Below are 8,182 nucleotides of genomic sequence, written 5' to 3'. Positions count from 1 at the left end.
AATTCAGGAGCTGAGAAGTGTTCACTCAGGTGCTCTCTGTCTTCCTCTGACAGGCATGGGAGGTTGAGAGAGGAGAGAAAGTAGTCGATCTCTGATAGATCATTGCTTGATTGGGAAGTGTAGAGGTCTTCATAGTATTTCTTAAGAGTATTATTAATTTCAGTAGGGTCGAAAGATATCTCATTAGTAAGAGTTTCTATAGCATTAATTGTCCTCTTACTTTCCTCTGCTTTCAGTTGCCATGCCAATACTTTGTGAGCTTTCTCTCCAAGCTCGTAATAACGCTGTTTTGATTTCATGGTGGCCCTCTCAGCTTGATATGTGTTCAGAATATTATATTTCAGTTTTTTATTTACCAAAAGCCTGTATAGATCTTTAGTCGGGCCTCTTTGGTAGGTTTTCTCCAGCTCGGAGATTTCAGATTCAAGGACATGCAGTTCCACACCGTGTTTTCTCTTCAATCCTTTAGTATAGGAAATGATCTTTCCCCTCAGATAGGCTTTCAATGTGTCCCAAAGAATGAAACTGTCAGGAGCGGAGGGTTTGTTTGTCGAAGTAAAAATATTGATCTGCTCTTTGATGAATGCACAAAATTCAGGTTGCTTTAGGAGTGTAGAATTTAGTCTCCATCTATATGCTCCATTTACCTTGGTAGGAATGAAGATTGATAATACCAGAGGAGAATGGTCAGTCACTAAGCAATCTGGGGAGATACTCGATATCTAACACTCTATGAAACAGTTGGGTCGATAGTAAAAAGTTACCTATGCGTGCGTGTGTCTTGTGTGGGTGTGAATAAAACGAGTAGTCCCTATCCTGTGGGTGCAACTGTCTCCAGATGTCTAGTAAATTGAGATCTTTCATGAATGACATGGTGAGCTTGGCGGCTTTGGTAAGAAGTGAGGGTTTATCAGAGGACCTATCAAGAACTGTATCTAAACAAAAATTAAAATCTCCTCCAACCAGTAGCCATCCTGGTGGTGCCTGAGTGACCTGAAGGAAGACATTCTGTATAAACATATGGTCATCGAAGTTAGGAGCATAAATATTCAATAGGGTCCAAGACTCTGAAAACATATGGCCCTGCACCAAAACAAACCTGCCCGAGGGATCAGAGATGGTGTTGTTGACGCAGAAGGGGATGTGTCTACTTATCAAAATTGCTGTTCCTCTTGCTTTGGAGTTAAAAGAGGACGCAAAAACTTGTCCTACCCATTCCCTCTTCAATTTCTTGTGTTCGCTGGCTGTAAGATGTGTTTCTTGTAGAAACACAATGTCAGCCTTTAATTTCTTAAGGTATGTATAGACTCTTTTCCTTTTAATCGGGCTGTTAAGACCTTTTAAGTTGAATGTGACATATTTTAGTGGATTAAGCATAGGTTAGGTTTCAAATGTGTAACCGAATGGAAATCTCTCATATGTAAATAGTCAGGAAATGTTTCAACTTTGGTTTGAAGGCAGAAGTGACCTGTGTGTCTCTTTAGGAAGGAAACAACAATAAACATGGAAAAAAAGAAGGGAAAACAAATCCCACCCACCCCAATTGTCAGACTAAAACAACAATCCCAACAATCAAACATGAATACACTTGTAGAAATACGTTGCTGCTCGCTTTCCATCTTGCTCTTACTAGCTAAACCTTGGCGTAAACTAAAACCTGCGAGCTCTCTAAATTGAAAACAAACGTTGTGAATAGACATTTATGGCTGAATATTTACTGCCCACGGTAAGGGCTGCTTGAGTCTCTTTTCGGGAGAGGAGAAACATAAATGGGGGGAAAACAGTGGGCCTAAACCCACTTATTTGCCTCGCCCAGTGGATATTGACTAAACCAAAATATACTCTCCTGTAAATGTAATAGAACTCAGCCCGGGGAAAAAACGGTTAGTTGAAAATGTACAAATCAATAATTGCGACCGGATAGCGGGGTAAACGGATCCAAAGGTCTGAACTGCTTGCGACGTCTGGCAAGATCGGCACTCATATCCGGGAAAAGACTGACCCTCTTGCCATCGATGGTGATGTCCCCTTTGGCTCTTGCGAGTTGCAGTATCTTCTCTCTGTCTTTGAAACGGAGGAACCTGACCAGGACGGCCGTGGGGCTCATCTGGCCGGGGTTTCGGCGCTGATGTTCTGTGGGCGCATTCGATTTCCAGCAGTTTGGTGAAGTTGATTATGCCTAGGACATCCGGGATCCATTGAGTGAAGAAACGGACCAGGTCACGGCCCTCGCTGTCCTCTTTCAATCCCACCACACGGATATTACTACGTCTGCTTTGGTTCTCCATCTGGTCTACTTTGTTTTTGAGGTAGGCGTTGTCCTTCTGCAGTTGTATCAGAACCTGGTCATGTCGAGCAGTGGTATCTTCAACTGTGCTAATGCGCAACTTGGCCTCAGTTGTTCTCAAAAGGAGATCATTCAAGGAGGATTTCAAGTCGTCATTGGAAGAATGGTGTTCAGCCGATTTCCTGTCAATTTTCATAGAAAGACCTTTGTTACCATCCTGAATTTCCCGGAGGAGAGTAGCCAACATGTCGCGAGGCTGCCAAGAGTAACAGTCTGGAACTGTCGTCTGAGTTATGAGGGCTAATGCTAATCTTGCTAGCTGTGGCGTTATCGTTATCTTGGGAATCAACAACGTTTTGGTCATCCTTCTTGCCTCTTGGTCGGAGGTCCATGGCTCGTTGGGAAGGTAAGTACCTGACAATTTAATCAGCCGATGTTAGAATATTGTTTCAACGTTGTTATTTAGGTAATAATAGAATAACTTTGAAGAGCTCGGTTTGTCAACATCTGCTCAGCTCCGCAGCATCACGTGCTCCCCTAGTTGGCTGCTTTTAACGCTAGCTTTGGGCAACAGGGTTAAGTAGCTGGCTAGCTATTTATTTTCATGAACTGAAGTTCAATTTCATTAGGCGAACAACAATACTTACTCACAAGGACTCCTAAATCATTGCTAAGAATAATGAAAATGACTACAGTTTCTACTGGTCATTGTTTTCAGGCTGGTTGTATTGGTGCTAGCTAGGTACCAAGCTAAATCTAGCTAGCTACCCCAGAAGTAGCGGGCAAATAAATAATGCAGTATTGTAAACACATCGTTCGTGGCCAGTGTTTGCTTGTTTGCCAGCTTTGACAGTGCTACTGATAGTAGTGGTGGCGCTTGGGCTTGCACGTGCAAATTCAGAACACACAACATTCTATAATGAAACTGTTATTTGACATGTCAAATTAAAAGCTTATTTAACGCGCCAAATTGTGTTATTGTCAAAGAGTGGTTTTTGATGTGTATCTTTTTTGACACGCAAAGACCCAAACGGCATTTATGTTGTGAAGCTAATAGCAGTGACGCTGTTACTGTGTAACTCCGGTAGGGCAACATCTGAAAAATAGCGCACTTGCTAGTGTGTACCGGTGTTTGACCAGTCGCCAAAAGCTGTGTTGGACGTGTAGTGCAAGATTTTACATGGCATTACGTCATGTGCCTACGTTATATAGGTATGTACGTCAGCTTTGACATCGGTTTTGCACATAGGCGTTAAGCTAGACATCGGGCCGATACCGATGATGGCATTTTTAGCTAATAACGTCCGATTCCCGATATGTTCACTGATATATCGTGCATCCCTACTGTACAGCATTACCTATGGATTGTGGATCAATGACATGGGGTATCAATTTACTCAGTGACACCAACAGAACACAACTGTGAAGAGTTTAAATAGATATTAGCATTGTAGCTCTTATTGCGTCACTGGCTGTGGGAAATCACCTCCTCAGTCAGCTTATTGTGCGTATTGACATTCACATTGCTCTGTACATTGTGGATCAATAAAATGGGGTATTGGTCTACAAATGGAAACCCACAGAAAACAACTGCGAAGAGATAACACAAATATTTGCATTGTAGCTCATATTGCGGGACTCTGAAACAACTGTGAAATGAGCCACATTTATTGTGTAACCGATGTGAAATGGCTAGTTAGTTAGCGGTGGTGCGCGCTAATAGCGTTTCAATCAGTGACGTTACTCGCTCTGAGACTTGAAGTAGGGTTTCCCCTTGCGTTGCAAGGGCCGCGGCTTTTGTGGCGCGATGGGTAACGATGCTTCGGTGGGTGTCAGTTGTTGATGTGTGCAAGGGTCCCTGGTTCGAGCCCGGGTTGGGGCGAAGAGAGGGACGGAACCTACACTGTTACATTGATGCTGTTGACCCGGATCATTGGTTGCTGCGGAAAAGGAGGAGGTCAAAGGGGGGGGTGAGTGTAACCGATGTGAAATGGCTAGTTAGTTAGCGGTGGTGCGCGCTAATAGCGTTTCAATCAGTGACGTCACTCGCTCTGAGACTTGAAGTAGGGTTTCCCCTTGCGTTGCAAGGGCCGCGGCTTTTGTGGCGCGATGGGTAACGATGCTTCGTGGGGTGTCAGTTGTTGATGTGTGCAAGGGTCCCTGGTTCGAGCCCGGGTTGGGGCGAAGAGAGGGACAGAACCTACACTGTTACAATTGTACCAGTCAACCTATTATGTGTTTGTTGAACACCATTCCAGAGGAAAAACAATACAACATGGATGTTTTGGAGTCTGATAACTGAGGAGGACTTCGGTACTGAGTAGACTGATACCCCATTTCATTGCTCCACATTCCAACACTCCAACCTTGTTTCGCATTATCTAGTCTAAATATGGCATGATTCCACTATTTGTAACCATTTGCATCACTTTCAGAGGGACTTTTATTTAAAAGGTGAACCGCAATTTCCACAACACATAACCCGGTCCGGTCAAGCGGCACTAGCCAGATGAAGCCAGCTAGCTGCTTATAACGTTAACTTGGGGCAACAGGGTTAAATAGCTGGCTAGCTTGTTTAGTTCGTTATCTAGCTAGCTAGTTATTTTAATGAACTGAAGTTCGATTTCAATAGGACAACAACAAGTGGTTGCCTAGCTAATATTTAGTCACATGGATTCCTAAATCATTGCTAAGAATATTGAAAATGGCTGCAGTTTCATCTGGTCATTGTTTACTGGCTGGTTGCATTGGTGCTCGCTAGGTACCAAGCTAAAGCTAACTACCCCAAAAGTTGCTAATAAAATCTGTATCAAAATATATTTGCTAACATTTTTGATCCTGCACGTTTGATCCTGGTCTTATTTCAAATGCTAACACAGACGTTGTCCCATTCAGTCAAACAAATAATGCCTTATTACCAACGTGGTATTGTAACTACATCGTGGCCGAGGAGTTATTTATTTTTTACAGCAGCTTTGACAGTGCTACTGATCGTAATATTGGCGCTTGGCTTACATGTGCAAATTTAGCACACACAACAATACTATAATATAACTTTTTTTTTGACATGTCAAATTAAAACCTTATTTGACTCTCAAATAGTGTTATTTGACATGTTTTTTTTTTTTTACACGTAAAGACCCAAATGGCTTTCCATAGTCAACAATCTAAGCCAACTCCCAATCCCGTCTGTTTTGCCCCCTAGTTCCTTAGGCGTCGGTTGTGTTGCTAAACAAGCATTAAGGTTGACTCTCAGGCAGGATGAAAATGACTACATCGACAATGATTCTTAGCAATTTTTTTGTGCCATTCAGCAACATGACGCATGAGATAGTAGAGAAAGGAGAAAGGCAATGAATAATTAAATATATAACGTCCACCCAGCACACTGTCGACTAATCGCGTTGTCATTGTCATGCAGCATCACCCAATCCCTTCTCAAAGTCAGGGTATGAGTCGAGAAAACTGCCTATTTTCCGTGAAAGTACGTAATGTCACGATTCCAGAACTATACAATATTACAGAGAACAAGTTATTTATCTTACATCTCAGAAAAAATGTGCAATGCTGTACTTCTTGTTCACAAAACTCATGCTAATGTTGGGTTTTTTAGCTAGCGCCCAATTGACTCCATTTCACTCCTTGACGGAGAGCTCAACTTGTCCTAGAATCGCCCTGAATGTACCGCTCAGCCCATTGACGACGCATGGGCAACAAACGGCGTTAATGAGTTGGCCATCTCCTCAAAAATGTCTCTGGTTTCCCATATCCTCAAAAGTATCTCTGATGATGCGCAGCCATCGGGAGTTTTCCATAGGATTACGTGGATGACGTCAGCGCAATCACCATCTAATGGTTTTAATGTCTATGGGTCTTTTGTCCCTTCATCATTTCTTCTCATGAACCTTTCAAGAGACTGAGTAAAGTGGAAAAAAACATATCAATACATTTTGGGTTAGAGAAAATAAATGTGTGTTTAAAACAAGTAATATCTTGTGTTGAGTACTTCAAGACATTGACTTTAATGTTCCAAAATTACTTTTATGATAGGTACTCAAAATTAATGTAGATATTCTGGGTTTACAGTTATATCACTTTTTTCAGACTCAAATGTGTTTAACACAAGACATTTTTTTTAAAACATTTTTTAAGTAATTCCCCCCTCCATCCTTAACTTTTAACCTTAATAAGTCATATGTTGTTAGAATTTCAATATCACTAACAGAATTTGTGTTATAAGCAGTTAAGAGGTCATTTTTTTCCCCACGCCAAAAAGGGACTTTTTCAAATCCTCCTACAGAGTCACATGCAGATAAGATATTTCGATTGAATTTATCTACAGTATCAGAAACAGCAGATTCTTAGGTTTCGAAAACACTTACCATTGCCAAATCAGTCTCAAAATTGAATCGATGAGCTCAAAATATTACTTTTTCCAAGAATATCCTCTGTTCCATGCGCTCCACATTTGAGCATGCCAGCAACAGACAGCCTGCAGTAACAAACTAATGAAAATGTATTTGTGTTCTTGGAAATACTATTTTGTTTGTATTATGTTACCCAAGACCTTCATAAACACAACCAAAGCATTATTTTGAAAATGTATTTATTAAACTGAAAATGTATTTATTAGACTGAATGTTGAGTCAAAATTATCCCTCATTGGCCAGAACGGGGATCCAAAGAGGCCGGGCTTTTCTAGTATTAAAAGGAAACATTTTAATTATTTAACAAATGGCCTAATGGCCTTAATATTGGTTCCAAATTAATAAGATTCAAATGAGAAAACAAGCTGTTAATGTATAAATTAATTTCATAAGCTCTGCTTTTTTAAATAAATAGCTTCGACTTATTTACTGTCAAATCTATAGTTTATATTTGTCCCAAAAAAAATGATCTCCCTTGAGGTTTCTGGAGCATCTGTTTCGATTTTGGTTAGTATCCTTAGATGCCATCTTAAAGCTCCATTCTGTTACGAAAACAATAATATGGGGTCCCATCAATTGTTTTGGTATAGAGCTAGGAACGGTCCTAGGGAATTGTAACCACTGTCAAATTAATAGACGGCACTATTTTTACTTTGAAACTATACATCGTTCGGTTCGTAAACATTCGATTTGTAACACTCACAGGACACAGTATATAATCCTCATATATGGTTATCAATCTAAGCAGGTATGGAAATTGAGGGTGGAGAAATAAAGTTGAGCGTGGAAAGTGAATTAGAACTGAAGGGATGACAGATTAATGTGATTACATTTAAAATGAATCTCTCTTACAGTTTGCAGTGTTTGGCCATTTTGTGGTTGGCAGTGGTGTTGAAGGAGTGGCCACAGAGAAGTTCAGTAGCTGCTTTCTTCTTGCTGAAGGTGCTCATCTCATCCTCCAATGTCCACCTCTTCTAAACCATCTTATTTTTATTTCTGCAGCCGTCTCTTCAGCTGCTCCTACCTGTACCTAGCAACTGAAACCCCAGAGAAAAGTCAGTGTTTCACATGGATCTTGCTAAACAATTTTATATTTTTTTAACGTCGGAAGCAGGTTTGAGGTGTTAGCGAAGTAACTGTAGTCAACTCTGAGTTTAATTTGGGATAACCGGTCATACGAAAGTGGCTCACCTTTTAGCCAGGTACATTCATATCTAACCTGCTCCGGGGAATGCTAATGGTACTTTCAAGACAACTGGGAACGAGTTTAAATCATGACGTCAGTGATCTTCAGGTCGGGAAGTCAACTCTAGAAAGATGGCTGAGTTTCCGACTTGTAATTCCGAGTTCATTTTTTCCCCCGGTGCCAGTTGTTTTGAACGCGGCATAACTCACGGTTAACTCCATTTATCGCGAATGAAATGACTGAGCCAGGAGATGAAGACCAATAATATCAGATTACCTCCCT

At 41.1% G+C, this 8,182-nt stretch overlaps 1 long non-coding RNA gene across 1 annotated transcript; it reads right to left on the bottom strand.

Annotated features, from left to right (window-relative positions):
- Nucleotides 1-6,879: 6,879 nt before the first annotated feature.
- Nucleotides 6,880-8,146, bottom strand: LOC115175803 (uncharacterized). The gene is made up of 2 exons (XR_003872100.1): nucleotides 7,906-8,146; nucleotides 6,880-7,751 (listed from the first exon to the last, which is right to left on the bottom strand). It is a non-coding gene; the product is annotated as an uncharacterized LOC115175803 (long non-coding RNA).
- Between the last annotated feature and the right edge of the window lie 36 nt (nucleotides 8,147-8,182).

The sequence above is a fragment of the Salmo trutta genome, chromosome 36 (assembly GCF_901001165.1).
Source record: "Salmo trutta chromosome 36, fSalTru1.1, whole genome shotgun sequence".
NCBI classification, from domain to species: Eukaryota; Metazoa; Chordata; class Actinopteri; order Salmoniformes; family Salmonidae; genus Salmo; species Salmo trutta.
Note: the sequence above shows the minus strand (reverse complement) of the source record. Positions and strands in the feature narration are given on the sequence as shown.